Genomic DNA, 18,029 nt, shown 5'->3' with positions numbered 1-18,029 from the left:
CTTCGCAGGTCCTCCTCAGGTCCTCCACCTGAGCAGGACTGACGCTTTCCAGCAGGGTTTTAGAGGAGACAGTTGCCAGTGGAACCAGAGGAGGTGGAGAGAACAACAGGCTTTCTGGGACTGGAACTGCCCCTAGAAACACACACACACACACACACACAAACAAACACACACACACATTGGGACAGAGTTAGGGATAGATGTTGGGACAGGGACTATCCCTACTTAGATTGGCTAGACGATGGCACAAAATGTTCAGTACAGGGAGTCGACCATTACACAATGTAACAATACATGTAAAGAAGTTCCAGGGGAGATGGTGGCCTGTGGATGGCCCGGTATTCAAATAGCAAATACTGAACAGGCCCTTAGAAGAACGCTCAGGGGTGTTGGAGAAGAGGCCACTCACAGGACAAGCCAAAGTAATGCAGTCTCTCCTCTGAGGGGGGGTTGAGGTCTGCTGAGGGGAGGACCCTGCCATCCGACATGAGGAAATCTTCGGAGCGGTTGGAGCTCCAGAGACCCATCAGACCCACGGTGCGGTTGTAGAAGGTCTGAGGAACCTCCACCATGGCTGCCAGTTGATTGTGGCCTACAACCCGCCACACCACCACATGCAGACCGCCAGCGTACACCACCGCACAGCGATTCAGTGACAGACAGCGCACAGCAAAGTCCTTCTCACCCACATGCACAACACCTGAAAGGACAGTTATGTCATGTAGTTATCTATTGTATTGTTATCATACATCTGTCATATGATCAAGATGGCAGATACGTTGCTTTTCAACTAAACAACTTTTCTCCAGTTTTCTTCTCCTCGTTCCACCATTATATGCCAGATGTGTGTGGTGATCATTACCAACTCTGACTGGAACCTCAACATCATCCACAAACACCTTCAGTCCGTCTCCTTCTTCCCTCTTTTCACATCTCCATTCAATCTGAAAATAACAAATAATGAATGTTAGAGATATTACTAATATTAGAGGTTCAACTACAAAATGTTTTGATATTCCTGTTTGTGTACGGACATAACAAACAAGATAAAACATATTAATTAGTCAGTTTTAGAAGCGTTCTTCATGAGAGTCGTGTTAATCTCCTCATCCAGCCGCCACACAGAAAGCGAAGAGGCTTGTTTTCTGAAAGGAATTTACACACAAACTCTCTGAAATACGCACACAGTTACTGTTTTCCCTCTACACACAAACATCCTGACCTTGCCGATGCCCTGGTGGAAGGCAGCCATGCGCACCACCACTGGGAACTCGATGATCCCCTGTACTTCTGTGTGCTGCTTGTCCGTCTGTCCTTGCAGGGTGAAGATATTAGAGCCGGTGGAGGAGGAGAGACGCAGTATCACAAACTCTCCGAGGGCCTTGAAGGAGTACTCCGTCCCATCGAAGGTGATGAAATGGAGACTGCCGTACACCATCGCTGCAACGGAAACACGGATAAGAGAAGTTTAGTAGGAAATAATTTGATTTCATCACACTACAGTCTTCTTTGATTAAAGGTAGACTATAGAGGAGGTTTTAACTCGCTCTGTTTACTGAGAAGACTCCCTCACCTACACCCTGTGTCGCCTTCTTAGCAGGGTTGCAGCCATCATGGCTGGCCCAGCTGTAGCCTTGGCAACGGTCCAGTGGTCTCTTGTTCAGGTAAAGGTGGCACAGAGGAGACTCGATACAACACCAGTGGAATGGCAGGAGATCTTCATCTGGAGAGAGACGTTTGATTAAATATTTACACTGCAAGTAAAGTGGTCGTCAGACTGCCCTGATTGTAGAAAGTTGCATGTTTGATCCCAAACAGACTCACTTGTCCTTGAGCAAGGCAGTAAACACCTTACTGACTCGAAGTAATTGTAATCATAGTTTTAACTAAGAAACAAACCTTTTTCTGTTTGTGAAAACATTCAAAATAAGTTTATATGAACTTTTCCCTCAAATTTGTCAGGAATTAAAATATAAAAATATAAATCTCAGTCTAAAAATACAAAATGGAGAGACGGTGTTTAGGTCTTACTTTGGTCCTCAAACACAACTTCATATATGCTGCCATGACTTTTTCATGACCTTCTTTGCAGTAGATCTTGACTTTGACTCAACTAATGCTGTCATGAGAACAACCCCAGATAGTAATAATAATAAATACATTAAATTAAAAAAATCAGATCAAATAAACTACATGTATTACCAATATGTTTATGTATGCTGTGTCCGGAGAAGTAGCGTTCATTGTACCCAGCCAGCAGGGGACCGTCCGGTTCATACACACATCTCTTCCCTGAACCATACTTGTTAGATAGGACAGATTTGAAGACGTGCCCTCCTGCGCCCCCCCACCGCTGACCCCTCAGCTTCTTCACCCTTGAACCCGGATCAGCGTTATCCTGCAAGAACGACAAGTCCCCCACAGCCTGGGTGCGGGTGCAGGGACATGAAAACAGCCCCTCCGTCCACTCAGCTGGGTCAGGCTCCTTCATCGCCCACGCCTGGCACCTGATTCCAGGATCCATGTCTGACCCCTCTGGTCCAGTCAGATCATAAGCCAGCTGGCCTAACTGCCCCGTGATCCCTTTCACCTCCTGAGGCCGGTATCTGCCCCCAGGCCCGAAAAGGTTTTCAGGAGGGACAGTGGGCTCCTTGTAGGATGTTTTTCCATCCGTGTAGCCGATGAGAGCGTTGTGGTACAGCCTCTGGCCCGGACCCCAAAGCATCTCCCCGTATTGCAGGAGGGCAAATGAGCGCACTCCATCCGTGGTCAGGATACACTGGAAAGTGTTAGTCTGAAAATGATAAATCGGACCTGTTTCACTTATCAAGTACAGTGAAAGCCCATATGAACTTATTTATTGACATTTATATGACAATTTTCTTACCAAACACGGATCATCATAAGGTTGTCAAAAGATATAATGTATTTAAAATAATACGATACCCACATCTCATAGTGTCAAAAGTACCATAGCTATTTAAAAACCCTGATCTATAATCAGATTTTCTGATCACCATGCACAGATTTTAACATTATTACAAATGTGAGGGTATGTGTTCAGTTACTCTTTCTGTATCTGCACTGTGAGGTTGTTAATTTAAAAGGAAAACCTGCATTCAAGGCCTGTAGGGTGAAACAGCCCCAAGGTGGCACCAAAGTTTAACAAAACAGAGCGAGTCTTCTAGGAAGGATGAGTGAGTAGCTGCTTTCCTCTGGCTGACAGTTAAAGGGCTCACATCGCACATTACAATAGCATACAAAGTAGGACAGGCATGAGAGCAACCGGTTACTACTCCATCGCACCTTTCACTGAGACAAGTGCATAAGAGATTTGAGGGAAAGGTAGAGCTTCGGTTTCAAATAATGATGATAGAGATCCTTCTGTATATCTGTATATATGGTGTGTTTTATACTATAGAGACACAGATATTTAGTCAGCTATTTTGTTACATTAATACACTGTATCAGGATTGTACAAGTATATAAAGTAAAGAGAGAGAGAGAAATGTGCGAGAAAGAGAAAAATCCCTGAACATGTTTTATGATTTCGAAGATAGATTTCCGAAGATGAAAATAAAAGCACAACCATTGTGTCTGTTATGCAAAAATATATCAATTTCAGAAAAATTTGATACATTCATTCTTTGCTGCTTCTGTTTTCAAAGTTTAACACGATCTTTGTACCTCTGTGACGTTGATCTTCTGATAGGAGACGGGCATCACATGGTCCCAGGTGATTTTGAGGATCCAGGCAGGGCTGAAGGCAGGCTTGTTTCTCAGCTCCTCAAACTGTGCCACTTCGTCTGCTATACGATTAAACACTATCTGGGAGTAGACGTCCAACTTATCCAACTCATGATATTCCTGACAGATAAGAAAAAAAAAGAAAATTAGCAGTAATAAAAAGCACATGTTGCTGCATAAAGCTATGAATCATTATGATTATAAACAAAAAATCATTCCTGTCTAATTTTGACTCCAGTCAGCCCATGACCCCTGGTGACCTCTGACCTGATAGAACAGCCGTCCGTCCCCCTGAGTGAGGTCAGCATCATCCCAAAACACAGCCAGCAGCGACACATTCATGTCTTCAGGAAAACCATTGGCGAAAGGAGCCGGGAACAGGTGCAGCTCATTCTCAGCGACAGATTGAAACTGGACGAGGCCGTTATCAGAAAACTGAGAAGAAAGAAAGAGAATTGATTTTGTCATCTATTGAAGTGAAGCACTGCTGCACTATTACTGCTGTAAACCCTGAAGCAAGGCATTTAAGTAGGGATCACATATTGTTTTGGTAAAGCTATGCTACCACCTACGCATTGTAGATTAAATCATGTAAAACATGTGTTGTGCAAATTTCTCAACATTCTCCATCATTTAAAAATAATCAATATAAAACCTTGACACAGATATCCCCTCATGGACTCCTTTCTATCTTTCTAGTCTTTGTAATGTTTCAGACAAATGTGCTTAGAAACTCACATAAATCCTGTTGTACAATTTTCCCATAAAGGGGAAACACATTGTTGGTATGATATACGGGGAATTTCCATCTTCTGTGTCCATCTCAACTCTTTTATCACCAACCTCTGCTCCGAAGGGGTACAGGTTGCTCTCTGTAGGGGAAGCACAGACAGTTAAGTGGCAAAATAAGAAAAGAAAAATAAGAAACATTATATCGTAATCAACCAAACTAACATGTTTAGCTGCTCCCAGCATGTGCACCGTTTAAGCTGCCTCTTTACTTAAACAAAGCAAAGCAAAAAAAAATTCAATTTGTTATCATCTGTTCAAATTCTGCTCTCTTGGGTGCTCTGTCGCCTTGTCTGTAAACTAGACTATTGCTGCCCTCTGTGCTGGATAGTAATGACACCAAACCTCCTGAGAGTTTATGTGATTTGGGATTTGGGATTTGATACGAGGCGACAAAGGAACCGTGAAGGACCAAAACATCAGTTTTAAAATGTAGCTTGTTTAGGTAACTCAGTTGCTTTAAATGAGTTGATCCTCATTGTTTGTGAAAGTCCTAGTTGAGCATGGCACGAATGTAACATATAATATAGCTTCACACTGCATAGGAACTGGATAAATGGGACTTTTTTTTTAAATTGTTGCTATTAGCCAGGTTTCCATCCAAATGTAGTGCAAATTTTGAAATAAATAAATTGAAATCTGCAAAAGACACTGTGAACCAATGCATGTTTCCATCTGTCGTGATGAGATTATTAGGAGTTGGATCATCAATATAAACAGTCGGTGGTATCCATACTGTATTGTATGCAACAATACAACAATACTATATACAACAGACACACACACAGATGTCTAGGTATGATTATCAAGACAGGTGATTAATAAAGGCATAGCTAACCCTTCTGAGTCATCATCCTGCACACTGTGCTGTTTTTGGGACAGGAACAGCTGTAAGACCCTGGCAAGTTGGTGCAAGATGTTTGCCCAGGACATGTCATTGGTGACATGCACTCATCCAAGTCAACACATCCTCCCTTTCCACGACCATTGTCTTTGGTAGCGTTCCAGCCGTGACCACAAGAGCACTTGAACCCTCCCACATGATTGGAGCAGGTGGCAGCAGAGTGACACTGTCCATCAGCCTGTTGGCACTCATCAACATCTACACACAGTGGTCCAACACTTACGAAGCCGAGATTGCACACACATACAAATGACCCTGGGGTGTTATGGCAGCGAGCTTGAGGGTGGCATGGCTTGGTCAGAGCGACACACTCATCCACATCTTTGCACCATGAGCCATTTCCTGCAAATCCAAGGGGGCAGTGGCATGAAAAGGAGCCAGGGGTGTTCCAGCACTGCGCCAAGGGGTGGCACGGTGAATCCTTACATTCATTGGTGTCGACACATGTCTGATTCCCCTCGTGATATCCCAGTGGACAAGAGCAGTTGTACGCTCCAGGCAGGTTAGTGCACACCTGGTCAAAGCGGCAGGTAGTGTTGTCCTTGCATTCGTCGATATCCTCACAGTCCAGGCTGGTGGGTTTGAACCCAGGATAACACAGACAGAAGAAGGACCCCGCTGTGTTGTTACATAATGAGTGCTCAGGGCAAGGGGTGCCATCTGGGTCGTGACACTCATCGACATCCTGACACTCTGTGCCATTCAGAAAAAATCCTTCATTACAAGGGCAACGATAAGACCCAGGGATGTTGATGCATGTAGAATGGGGCTGACACACTGAGGAGTTAAGGGAGTCTGAGCATTCATCTACATCCATGCACTCTGTCCCATTGCTCCAGAATCCTTTGAAGCATTCACAGTAATATGAGGCGATGGCATTCATACACGTGCCGTTGGTGCAAAGCTCTCCCGGCTCCATATCGGCACATTCATCGATGTCCACACACAAATCACCCACGCTGGAGAACCCACCGTCACAAATACACAGGTGGCTCCCGTTGGTGTTGATGCACGTGCTATGCTCAGGGCAGGAAGAGTTGAGAAGACACTCATTGATATCCTCACAGTCAGTGTTGTTGCCTTGGTAACCATCCCAGCACTCACAGACAAAAGATCCAACTGTGTTTAGGCAGTTGGAGAAATTAGGGCACTGGGTGAGGCCAAGGGAGCACTCATCTATGTCCATACAGAGTGAGTCGTTGCGTGAGAAGCCTGTGTCACAGGTGCATCGGTAGCTCCCCTCTATGTTAGAACAGGTACTGTTGTCAGGGCAGGTGAAGTTCCCTGTCACACATTCATCCACGTCCTCACAATGTGTCCCATTGTCTTGAAACCCTTCCCAGCAGTCACAGATGTAGGAGCCATTAGTGTTGAAGCAGAAGGAGAAGACAGGGCAGATTTGATTTTGCGATTGGTCGCATTCATCCACGTCCAAGCATTCGGTGCCACTTCCTTTATAACCATCAACACACTGGCAGTAGAAGGAGCCCTGGTGTGGGTGGCACTCAGCGAGCGGATGGCAGACACTACTAGCATTCAGGCAGGTGTCTTCACTCACGCATGTGCCCTCGTCGTACACCACGTCCAAGATACACGAACAGCTATAGGAACCAAGGGTGTTGCTGCAAGTCATGTTCCTGCCACAGATTGTAGCCAGCTGACATTCGTCCACATCCTCACAGACAAAGCCATCACCCTGGTATCCGTCCAGGCACTGGCAGATGTAGGACCCATTTGTGTTGCGACACAAGGCCTGGACACTGCAGTTGTGTGGCAGGGTGGAGTTCTGCTCGCATTCATCCACATCCTGGCAATCAAAGCCATCGCCCTCCATGCCAGGTGGACAGGCACAGTCGAAAGATCCAGGTTTGTTAGTGCAGCTGGCAACTGGATGGCATCCTCCATTTTGGACTTGGCACTCATCAAAGTCTATAATTTATCCAAAATGGGACAGTGTCAGGCAAACAGCCCCAAATAGTGCTAAAAGAAAGCTCACAGGAGAGTCCACTTATGTAAGAAACAAACAGCTGATGCAAAAGATGGTTATTAAGAGGAATTGATACCTACCAGAGCAGTTCTTCCCATCCCCTGTGAAGCCGCTGAGACAGAAACAGGAATGGCTGCCTACTGTGTTGACACACCGGGCAAACTCACTGCACTCCTCCAACTCTGTCTCACACTCATTCACATCTAGTAAGGTGATGGACAAACAGGGAGAGACATAGGAAGAGAAGGAGGGAGATAAGTTTAACAACATCCCATCGAAGGAAAGATTTAATGCTTTCCACGTGTTGTTAGTCTGAGTTTTACAGGCAAACCTTTATTTAGACGTGAGGTACAAAAATCACTTATTAAAATCTGTGTAAGTCACTTTGTACTTGCCAAATTTAAGTAATAAAAACAAATGATCATGAAGATTTTTTTCTGTTTACAGGCAATCTAGATGGGCAGTTTAAATCCAGTTCTGAAGATTATTTTAATCTTTTTCACCGTATAACAGAAAAAATACAAAAATGTGCTTCGACATTATTCCAGTGTATCTAAAAGTCATATGACAAAATCATTCCTTGCATCATAATTCCTGTGATTGCTGTATTCAGCGCAGTTTAGATTCGATAAGATCAAGTTGCCATAATAAATAATCAAATACTTTCAATCCACCTCCTGCATGCAATTTCAAGTATGTGTTTGCTGACACCAAAGCATCAGCTTCAACTCACCTTCCTGATCAAAAACATTCACTGATTGGCTCTCTATAAAAATGCTCTCAGTGTTCTCATTAAAAGTTAGGATCTGATCAATGATAGTGCCCAGATACTTAAAGTGTTCCCCAAGGTACTTAAAGTGTTTTGCATTTGAAAATTACAATAAAAAAGAACGGTCTCTTACCCAAACACTGTGTTCCATTGAGAGTGTAGCCTTTTTTGCACATACATGAAAATGATCCTGGGATATTGATACACTCTGTGTTATTTCCAGGACAAATGTTCTCTCTTTGACACTCATCTATGTCAGAGCAAGCCAGCCCGTCACCGACAAAACCCAGGTCACACACACACTGGTATCCAGCAGGCGAACGGTGGCACAGGCCATGATTGTGGCAGGCAGGGTCACACAGCGGACTGGGTGACACACAGGTGTCATTCAACACCACTGTGCCATTCAGACATGAGCAGACATGAGCACCAGGCGAGTTGATACAGTCTGAGAAGGCTGGGCAGAGGGTATCAGAGAGAGCGCACTCGTCCACATCCTCACAGGAGAAGCCATCACCATTGAAACCCTGCAGACAGGAGCAAGAGAAGTCGCCAATGAAGTTGGTGCATCGTGCCCGTGGGTGGCATGTACCTTCGGCAGAACACTCATCCAAATCTTCACACTGGGTGCCGTTTGCTGAAAAACCACGCTTGCAGGTGCAAGAGTGGGACCCAATGGTGTTGAGGCACGTGGCGTTGATATGGCAAGGGTTGTCGTTACACTCATCCATATCAACGCAGTCCATGTTGCTGGCAGGGCGGTAGTACCCAGCCAGGCAGGGGCACTCAAATGATCCGTCATTGTTCTTGCACTCTTCATTCACTCCACATGGATTCTTCAGGTCCTTACACTCATTTATATCCTGGCAGAGAGTCTTGTTAATCAAGATGAAGCCTGACTCACACTGGCAAGTGAAGGAACCCTGGTTGTTGACACATGTAGCTTTGTTTCTGCACCCTCCATTATCCACCAGACACTCGTTCACGTCACTGCATTGGATCTCCCCATCTCCAGAATAACCCACCTGACAGGTGCAGTTGTAAGAGCCGGGAAGGTTCATGCAAAGGGCTTTGGAGTGGCACTGCTTTTCCTGCGAGCACTCATCCACATCCACACAGGTGAACCCATCTCCTCTGTACCCTTCTTTACACTGGCAGGAGAAGGAGCCAGGTGAGTTTGTGCAGGTTGCAAAGGGGCTGCAGAAGCCTGCCACACACTCATCCTGGTCCTGGCACTTGGAGTTATTAAAGATGAAGCCACTGCCACAGTCGCAGTAATATGACCCACCAGTGTTGACACAGTTAGTAATAGAGGGGCAGATGTCGGGTGTTGCACACTCATCAGTGTCTTCACACAGCCGGCCATCTCCCACAAAACCTGCCAGACAGGAGCATTCGTAACCCCCCAGCCTGTTGATGCAAACAGCATTGCGGTCGCATTGATTATCTTCACTGCATTCATTTATGTCTGCACATGTAAGTCCATTTCCTACAAAACCTCCGTTGCAGGTACACTTATATGACCCCAGGGTGTTCACACAGTCTGCGTATAGACTGCAGATGCTGTTTGCACATTCGTCAATGTCCACACAGCTCTGCCCGTTACTTTCAAAGCCACTGCTGCACGTGCAGCGGTAGGTGCCAGGAAGATTTTTGCAACCTCTGTAGCCAAGTGACGAAGAGCACACACGAGGAGTCTCTGAGCATTCATCTATGTCAAGACACAGGTAGTTTCCGTTACCCTTAAAGCCAGCATTACAGGTACATACGTAGGACCCAGGGTTGTTGGCGCAGGTGGCGTTCCAATGGCAGATCTTTTGGCTATCACATTCATTAACATCAGTACACTGGAAGCCGTTACCCTTGTAGCCAGCTTTACATTTGCACTTTCGCCCACCCTTAAAGTTACTACAGAGGGCATTGGCATGGCAGCCCCCATTTTCTTTTTGGCACTCATCAATGTCCTGGCAGCTGGTGCCATCTCCAATGTATCCTTTGAGGCAGACACAGCTGTAGCTGCCCAGGGTGTTGTTGCAGCGCGCCTGTGCGTGACAGCGGTGCAGGCCACTGAGACATTCATCGATGTCGGTGCATAGCAAACCATTGCCCTGGTAGCCCATGCGGCAAGCACAGGTGAAGTTGTTCTTGACCTTCAGACACTCAGCCTGAGGGTGGCACTTGCTGCCTGCTGCCTCACAGTCCCTCGGGTCAGCAACTGAAAAGAACAAGAAGGTGGAGGAATACAGAATCCGATTATCTGTCTGTGCAATTCTTAGGGAGCATTTGTAATTTGGTGTCTACTGTCTGTGAGATGTATCTGTTTCACTGAAGGTAAGATACCTGCACAGCAGGTATCCAGCAGTGCAAGTAGACTTATCAGCCACAGGAGTGGAAACCTGTAACAGCAAAGAAAAGAAGATCATGAGAATGGGCCTCACCCTTTAAAGTATTATATCTCTCTTACACAGTGGGCTTCCAACTTTTTTTTTCAAATCTTGAATATTAAGTACAGGAGAGATATGAATGTACAAGAAAGAGGACGTATATAGTCCTTCAAAGGTAAGGAGCCATGAGCTCCACCCACTTTGATGTTCCTGCAGTTGTTTTGTTCAAACTAGCACATCATGTAATTCTGAACAAAATGCAGAGGAAATTAAAACAGGAAGTAAAGTCATGATTCAACCTTACTGCAAAGTATATGTTACCTGTCTTACTGTACTTTGTGTCTCCACAGCCTACTTTCATCCCCCTGAACAATGGTCTGCTGTTACAGGTGGTGTAACCCAGATAAACCTATTGTCTTACCCTGACTCACCACCGAAAAGGGGTCGATTACTGTCATCTGCTCTTGCTTATTTGATCTCAAAGGATACAGACTATGCTGAGTTTGCTAATGTAGATAATTTTTGATTTTACAAGATGTATCAGCATACGTTATATAGTTAATAATAAGTATATTATCTAATTCTGTAAAACGTGTTTTATGTATTAATATATGTCAGTATATTTTTGCATATTACTCCCCAAGATTTAATATATCCTTTAGTTTCCTCTACTGCTGACAGAGAAAAGTCATCATCCTCTGAACTTGTCAAAACTGTACATTTTCAAAAAGGTTTGCTCTTGTTCGGAAGTTCAATAAGTGCAGTGATTGCTCTTTGCCATTAACAATTAGCGGTAAGGCGTGCTTGTATACATTTGTAAATGTAAATGGTTGAAACTGGTAATAAAATATGTACATTGTAAAGTTTGCATCATAAAAACTGTGACATTTTAACAAACCTTAAGCGTTAGAGTAAAGCCAATGAAAATTGATTTTAGATTTAATTGAACTCATGGTCGCAGAAGCACCTTTTCAGTAAAGTGTTGTGAAGTTGGCACAACGTGGGACTCTTTGGATTCAAGGTCTAATCATATGATTTACTAACGCTGAATGACCTGATCGGAGTCTAAAAACTTTCCAGACACACCCTGCCTCTGGAGATACCTTGGAGAAAACAAATAAAGTTGTATTCAAGGTGTTTTGGGTTCACTGATGATTGCCAGACACACCAGAGGGCTCTGGTTTTAAATTTGTTTTCCCACAATGCTCTATACAGATCTGTCAGTCACCCCAATATTTTTTACTGGCAATGGCTTAGGGAAATAGCAAGCTGAATCATGAGAATAAAGATAATCCCTGTTTGTTCTGATAAGGTTACCATCTAAATGCCAACATTCTCTCCAGGACATGCAGGACTATTGTCTGTGTCTCAGGAAGGACAGTGAGCGCACTGGGGCAGACTCCCATTACATAATTGCAGAACTGTCTACTGTAAATCATAACAATCCACCCTGAGGGATGGCTAGGACAGTGATGAGTTGCCATGGGTCTTATGGAGTCTTATCACCATCTGCAACACTTACAGCCTTAAGACAGCATTTGAAACTTCAGGAAACTGCTACTGTTTGTCACTTTTAGATGCACAAATGTCAATCTTTTATTGAAATCACTGATACTATAAACATTTTACAGCTCTATTATTTTCTATTTTAATCTGTTAAGCTGTTTTTTCCTAAAACTAAACTCTATAAATCGATAATTTATTATCTACCTGTGTTAATAGAGATAGATGAGACGATTGATAACACCGTCATTTTTGTCCATTAAATATGTAGCTTCAGCAAGCAGCCAGTTAGCTTAGCTTAGCCTAGCTTAGCTTAGCATAAAGCGTGTAAGTAAGAAACAGCCCGGATCTGTCCAAGTGCCTACCACAAATGCTAAGGCTATCTAATGAACATGTTATATCTCATTTAAATACAAAAACCGAAGTCTAAAAAAGTCATTTCGTGGTATCACAGGGCGGAGTGACTTCCTGGATTCTTTGCAATTAGTGGGTTGCTAAAGCGCTGGAAGGTGGATTTAGTTACCTTTGGACAGAGTCGGGCTAGCTGCACCCCACAGTTTCCAGTGTTTTTGCTAAGCTAAGCTCAAGGACAATCTTCTTACAAGTTACAGTTATACGCATGTTGCTGATAGTTAAGACTAGTTTTAGTACCTCCCAGTGGCTGTCCAGGAGAATCTGCTCACGTGCTTCTTTCACATGAATAGTCAGGAGGTCCGTGGTTCAGAGAGAGCAGGGTCGTCGACGTTGAGACTTGGTACAATCTGTATCAATCCGGCCCTGTCTAAAGTTTGTTGCAGCATCTTTGTGTATATTTAATTTTACCTGCTTAATAGTATTCCAACACAGTAATTATGGAAAATATGTTGTTTGTTAGAGTAGTACTGTACTTCTTGTTAGTTTACCTTTGCTAGAACAACTACATTTTGTGCTAGCTCATTAGCTAAATGTATGTCCAATATTAAAGGGTTTTTTTAGCAGTCCATTGTCTTTGTCGTTCATGTGTACAGTATCTTTTATACATTAAAAGGATATTGATTTCATTAATTAGCCAGGCACTGGTTGGCCTATTTGTATTCATATCAGGTTTCGACAAACTTACTAATAGTACTACTACACTGTCCATGGAGTCATCGTGACAGAAAGGTGTTTACCTGAATGTCGAAGGACATCCTTCACGTATACAGGACAGTACGGTCTTGCTCCTGACTTTAATGCGTGGAAAATTATCCAATGACTTGCACTACTTATGTACACTGTCAGTGGTGTATATAATCATTTAAGCATTATGGTCCTGCTTTCAGGCTTTATTCTCAGCTTTTCGGTTATTTTATTGTATTACCTCATTTGTCTTTGTGTTCATGTGACTTAGCTGCTGTAACTGTGACTTCCCTCTGGGACTAATAAAGTACTTTATATATCATATAAGGAATGCAGTATTAACATAGGGTTATACTAACAAAAGTAAGCCATGGACTGATCCATATAGCAATTAATCATTATTACTTAAATCACACAAAAATTGATGACTGATAAAACAAAGATCAATAAAAATATCAAGGAACATAAAATTTAGGTCAGAGTCATGTGGAATTGATTCATGATATCTTCACTAATGAATCTTGCTAACTATAAAGAACCATAACAGCCACAGCTGAAAGAGGACCAAATGACATAAGAGAGACGTTAAAAATAAGGAACAGAAGACAGTGGCAAATTTTAACTCACCGCATATTTCCCCGTCTCCTGGTGGTCTTTGGGTCTTTAATGGAGGTGCAAACTCTCCTCCCTATAGCTCTCGTCTTCTCTCTTGTTTCTCAGCAGAGTTGAACCTCTGTTGTCAAGCAGCGTCTTCCGCTTCCTTTTACTCCACCTCAGTCTTGATTCCTCCACCCCTGGGGCTCGGGACAATGGCCCACCTCACCATCCCATCACTGCCCTGATATCTTAAACCTCTGGTAAGGGGAACACCCATATTCCCCTACTTATGTGTCAGCTCTCACACAATAAGTGGATCATTCCCCTAGGGCCTGCGTTTGTCCTTTTCACTGTACTCAAGAAAGCAGGACACCAAATTAACTTTCATTCACCTGTTCATCAGGGGAGAAAAGGGTTTGGAGCCTTGTAGTGATCTTTACGGTTTGATCCTTCTGTATTTGTGATAGATATCAGCTTGTATCAAAGGCGTGACTTGCGGATAACATTACAATCACTATTGATACCATTGTAATAACATGACAGTTTAGTCAAACCATGGAGATCTCATACCACTTTTTTCATGAACCACAATAGTTCACAGGCTGTAATATTCTTATTAATTATTATTAATATTCACACATTGCGTGAGTTGACGGCTATATTCTTTGCAGCGATTGGTATTCACCACACTGTCATCACTGACAAATCCCATCCGAGGGCTTGAATACAACATGCTAAAATGTGCCATTCAGCCCTGCATACAGAATATGACGCACTGACGCAGCCTCTGGAGCAATAAGAAGACACTGAGCTGGTCCATGAGCTCAGCCCACAGGTGGGGAAAGTAGGACCCTTTTTTATTGCCTGTTGTAAAGATGTAAGTGTCTGAACACTTGGGCCTGTGCAATTGTTTGCCCTTGTAACACATTTTCTTATCAGTGGCTGGAACAAGCAGTTTCGATTCTGCACTGATACAAAGAAGTGCTGATCACAAAGCAGCTACAGGAACCGACAGAGTATTATGGAAGCTTCTCTCTGGCTGAGGAGAAGACATAATATGAAACATTTCTCCACCAAAACATCTAAAACTTACTGGACCTTTGTGACGTAGTTTACTTACATTATTCCACATGTTTCCAACATTGTTCAAACCCAGAGAAATCCATAAGTGTACTTAAGGTAACTGCGTTTTATTGTTTTGTCTGTTGCTATAACTTCTGGGAGGGAGTCAGAGATTGAGGAAGGAAGTCGGCCAGGGAGACTAAACACAACGTGAATAAAACTTTCATACGTTACCTCATCTGTGAACATTTTTGCCCAAGTCAAGTACATAGATTTTAATCAGCAATGGTGGTTGTTTAACAATGAAGACAACAACTCCCTTGATCCCATGCTCCTTACGTCTTTTTTTTATTAATTTGAGTGCAGAGAATCATTATGCTTGACAGTCTCGGGGCCAAATAATGACAATGCCATTTTTAAAAATCCAAAATGGCTGCCATTTTGACAACCTGTGAAATGACAACTTCTGGTAGCTTATTGGTTCGCTCTATTTAATTCCCCAAAATGGCATTTGTTAACAAATCCCAACATATGAACAAATGATCAAAGTTCAGTGACAAAATCAAATGTGTGTGTGCTGTCGACAGAGTAGCAACTCACAACCATAATAAAATGATAAGTTGTAGGCGGTGAAGAGCTCTTCAACTCCAGACATAACAACATTTTTTTTTTCTTTTTTGTTAACTGTCCAAGATTTCCTGTAGCTAAACACATGCAACTGCTTTTCAGAAATCTATAACTGTAGTTGTGTGTTCATGTCTTGAATTCTAAATGCCAAAACTTTAACACTACACTATTAGGAAATTTATAAAGTTCATACTTGGTGAGGATTTGGAGCACAGCAACATTTCACACACAGGTGTCACTGTTCAGGTTAGGCTGCATTCCAGTGAGGAACAGACACACTACAAGAGCTCGGGCTCACCTAAATGAAACACAGCAGCCATTAATGTTGTTAGTTACATCTTTGTTTGTGGTCATCTATGTCACAAAAAAGCTCTATAGGTACTTTGGTGTGTACTGTGCGCTGTTTTTTTGCTGTATAATTTGGTGCATGAAATGTCCGCAGAATTGTTGAAAAAGGAAAATGTCCTCTATGTCTTGAGTGTCTTTAGACATTTCAAGATGGTGTTAGCCCTCTAGTCACACCACTGAAGTAGCCTTAATTAGCTACTTTTGCTGTGTTCTGTATTTTGAAGTAATTATTTAGAGGAGACCAGAGGCGTTGTGATGGGGATAACGGGATTACAGCGAGCAAAACAGAGAAAAACACAATGAGGGTATGTTACAACTTAAGCACAGTGGCTTTCTGCGAGTCCCGTGTTATGACAGCTGACACAAAAAAGCTAATATTCTGCATTTGACGTCAATACTATTCTTTAGAGAGAAATATGCGTTGGTACCCAATAATGTATCTGCATTTGGGTAAAAAGCAATGATATGAGCCTCAACTTGCACCAGATATGATAATGATATTACATGGAAAGAGCTCGACCCATTGCAACATGTTCCCTGGGACATTTGTGGTTTATCAAAAAAAAAACTTAATGTGAGGCCTGCCTTCAAAAGCAAATGTGAAAATGAGCTGCTTTCAATTCTCTTTTATGCACTTTCCTAGAAACAAAGGATCTTGTTTTACCTGATTTACATAAGGCCTTGAAATTTGATGTGAAATATGTATAAATAGAATAAAATGTAAAGCCTGTATGAACATGTTTCAGTAAACCAACATATTCCCTCTTAACACTTCGCCTGCTACAACACCTCGACATTTGCAGAGGCAGCATTTTTACACTGAGTCGGCCACAATTACAGTGACTTTGTGCTTGGTGCATGTTTTTCTTTGTTCTGTTATGTATTTGTGAACCTAGTGGCTGATCATGACTGGAGCATTTAATGTAGAGTCATGAGGGAAAGTACATGGACAGGACAAGTGATATTGTGAGCAAAGAATATGAAAGTGCCTAAATTAAACAAGTGAATTATTTGGTGTAAGGCTCACGATTGTGCTTATGAATCAATAGCAGATGTGTTCTACATTGAACAAAGCGAACTCATTGTGCCTGTGAATACAAAACAGTACACACACCCTTAATTATTGCATTGTTGCAAGATGAAAGTCCACATTTCTTCCTCTCACATCTGGCTTCAAATACACAATAGATGCAGTTGTGATGAAAGAGGTCTGGTGTCAAAGATCTTGAAGACAATAAATATATTGAGTGTTTTGGTGAACTTAATTCTGACAAGGCCAAACGATCTGTATTAAATTCCAGGCTGTGCACAACATTGAAGACTTGTGACATGCATTGTGATAGACTTCAGTGTCTTCAAAGATACAGTTTGACATTTTGTGAAATATGCTTATTCACTTTTCCTGCAGAGAGTTACAGTATATGATAATGTCAATTCCATTCTCATGTCTACCTGGTCCATATTAGGTGACGTGCAGCAGACAGTAACCTTATCTCATCATTAAGATGGAAAACGACAGGAAAAGTTAGTCTAGCTGTGTCTGAAGATAAAAACAGATCTGCCCACTAGCACTTTTAAGATCACTAATCAACATTGTATATCTTATTTAATCTGTAGTTACAGGGTTTCACTCGTCTCTGCTGGTAAAGAGAAAAGGGTGTTTTTCCTTTCCTTTGACGCCCCATTTTATTCCTGATTGACGCTGACTAATGAATTAGGATACAAGTATTGCGTTCACTGCTTGTGAGAATATTTCTCAGACAGTTAATCTCTATGAGACCCGAGGCTGTGACTCAGCTGTGCCATCCAACAGAGCGTGACTCACTACACAACACAGAAACATGTTCCCTGCCTCTGGTTTCTGTCATGTAAAAAACCTGCTGGGACAGTTTATGATGTCATCGTGTCACACAGTGCTTCTCAGTTTATAATAAACAAGATACATATTTGGGCTTATTTGCTCAAACACTGTGGGTTGTGTACATATACTGGCGTGTTTGAGGTGTGTGACATATAATATGAGCAAAAGAAGATGACTTTGGACAACTTTGATTTGAATTTGGCAAAAAAATGTGATAAATTAGGTAGCAAACATAATACTATGTCTCTATAATAGTGGGAATATATGAATACAATTAAATAAACTATGAACTGTCTAAAGCGATAAATAACACAAGAATAATAGAACATTAAATGACCATTATATATAAAAGT

The sequence above is a fragment of the Pagrus pagrus genome (assembly GCF_965226575.1).
Source record: "Pagrus pagrus genome assembly, chromosome: 15".
Classification (NCBI taxonomy): domain Eukaryota; kingdom Metazoa; phylum Chordata; class Actinopteri; order Spariformes; family Sparidae; genus Pagrus; species Pagrus pagrus.
The sequence above is the reverse complement of the archived record's forward strand: the minus strand, read 5'-3'. Positions refer to the sequence as shown.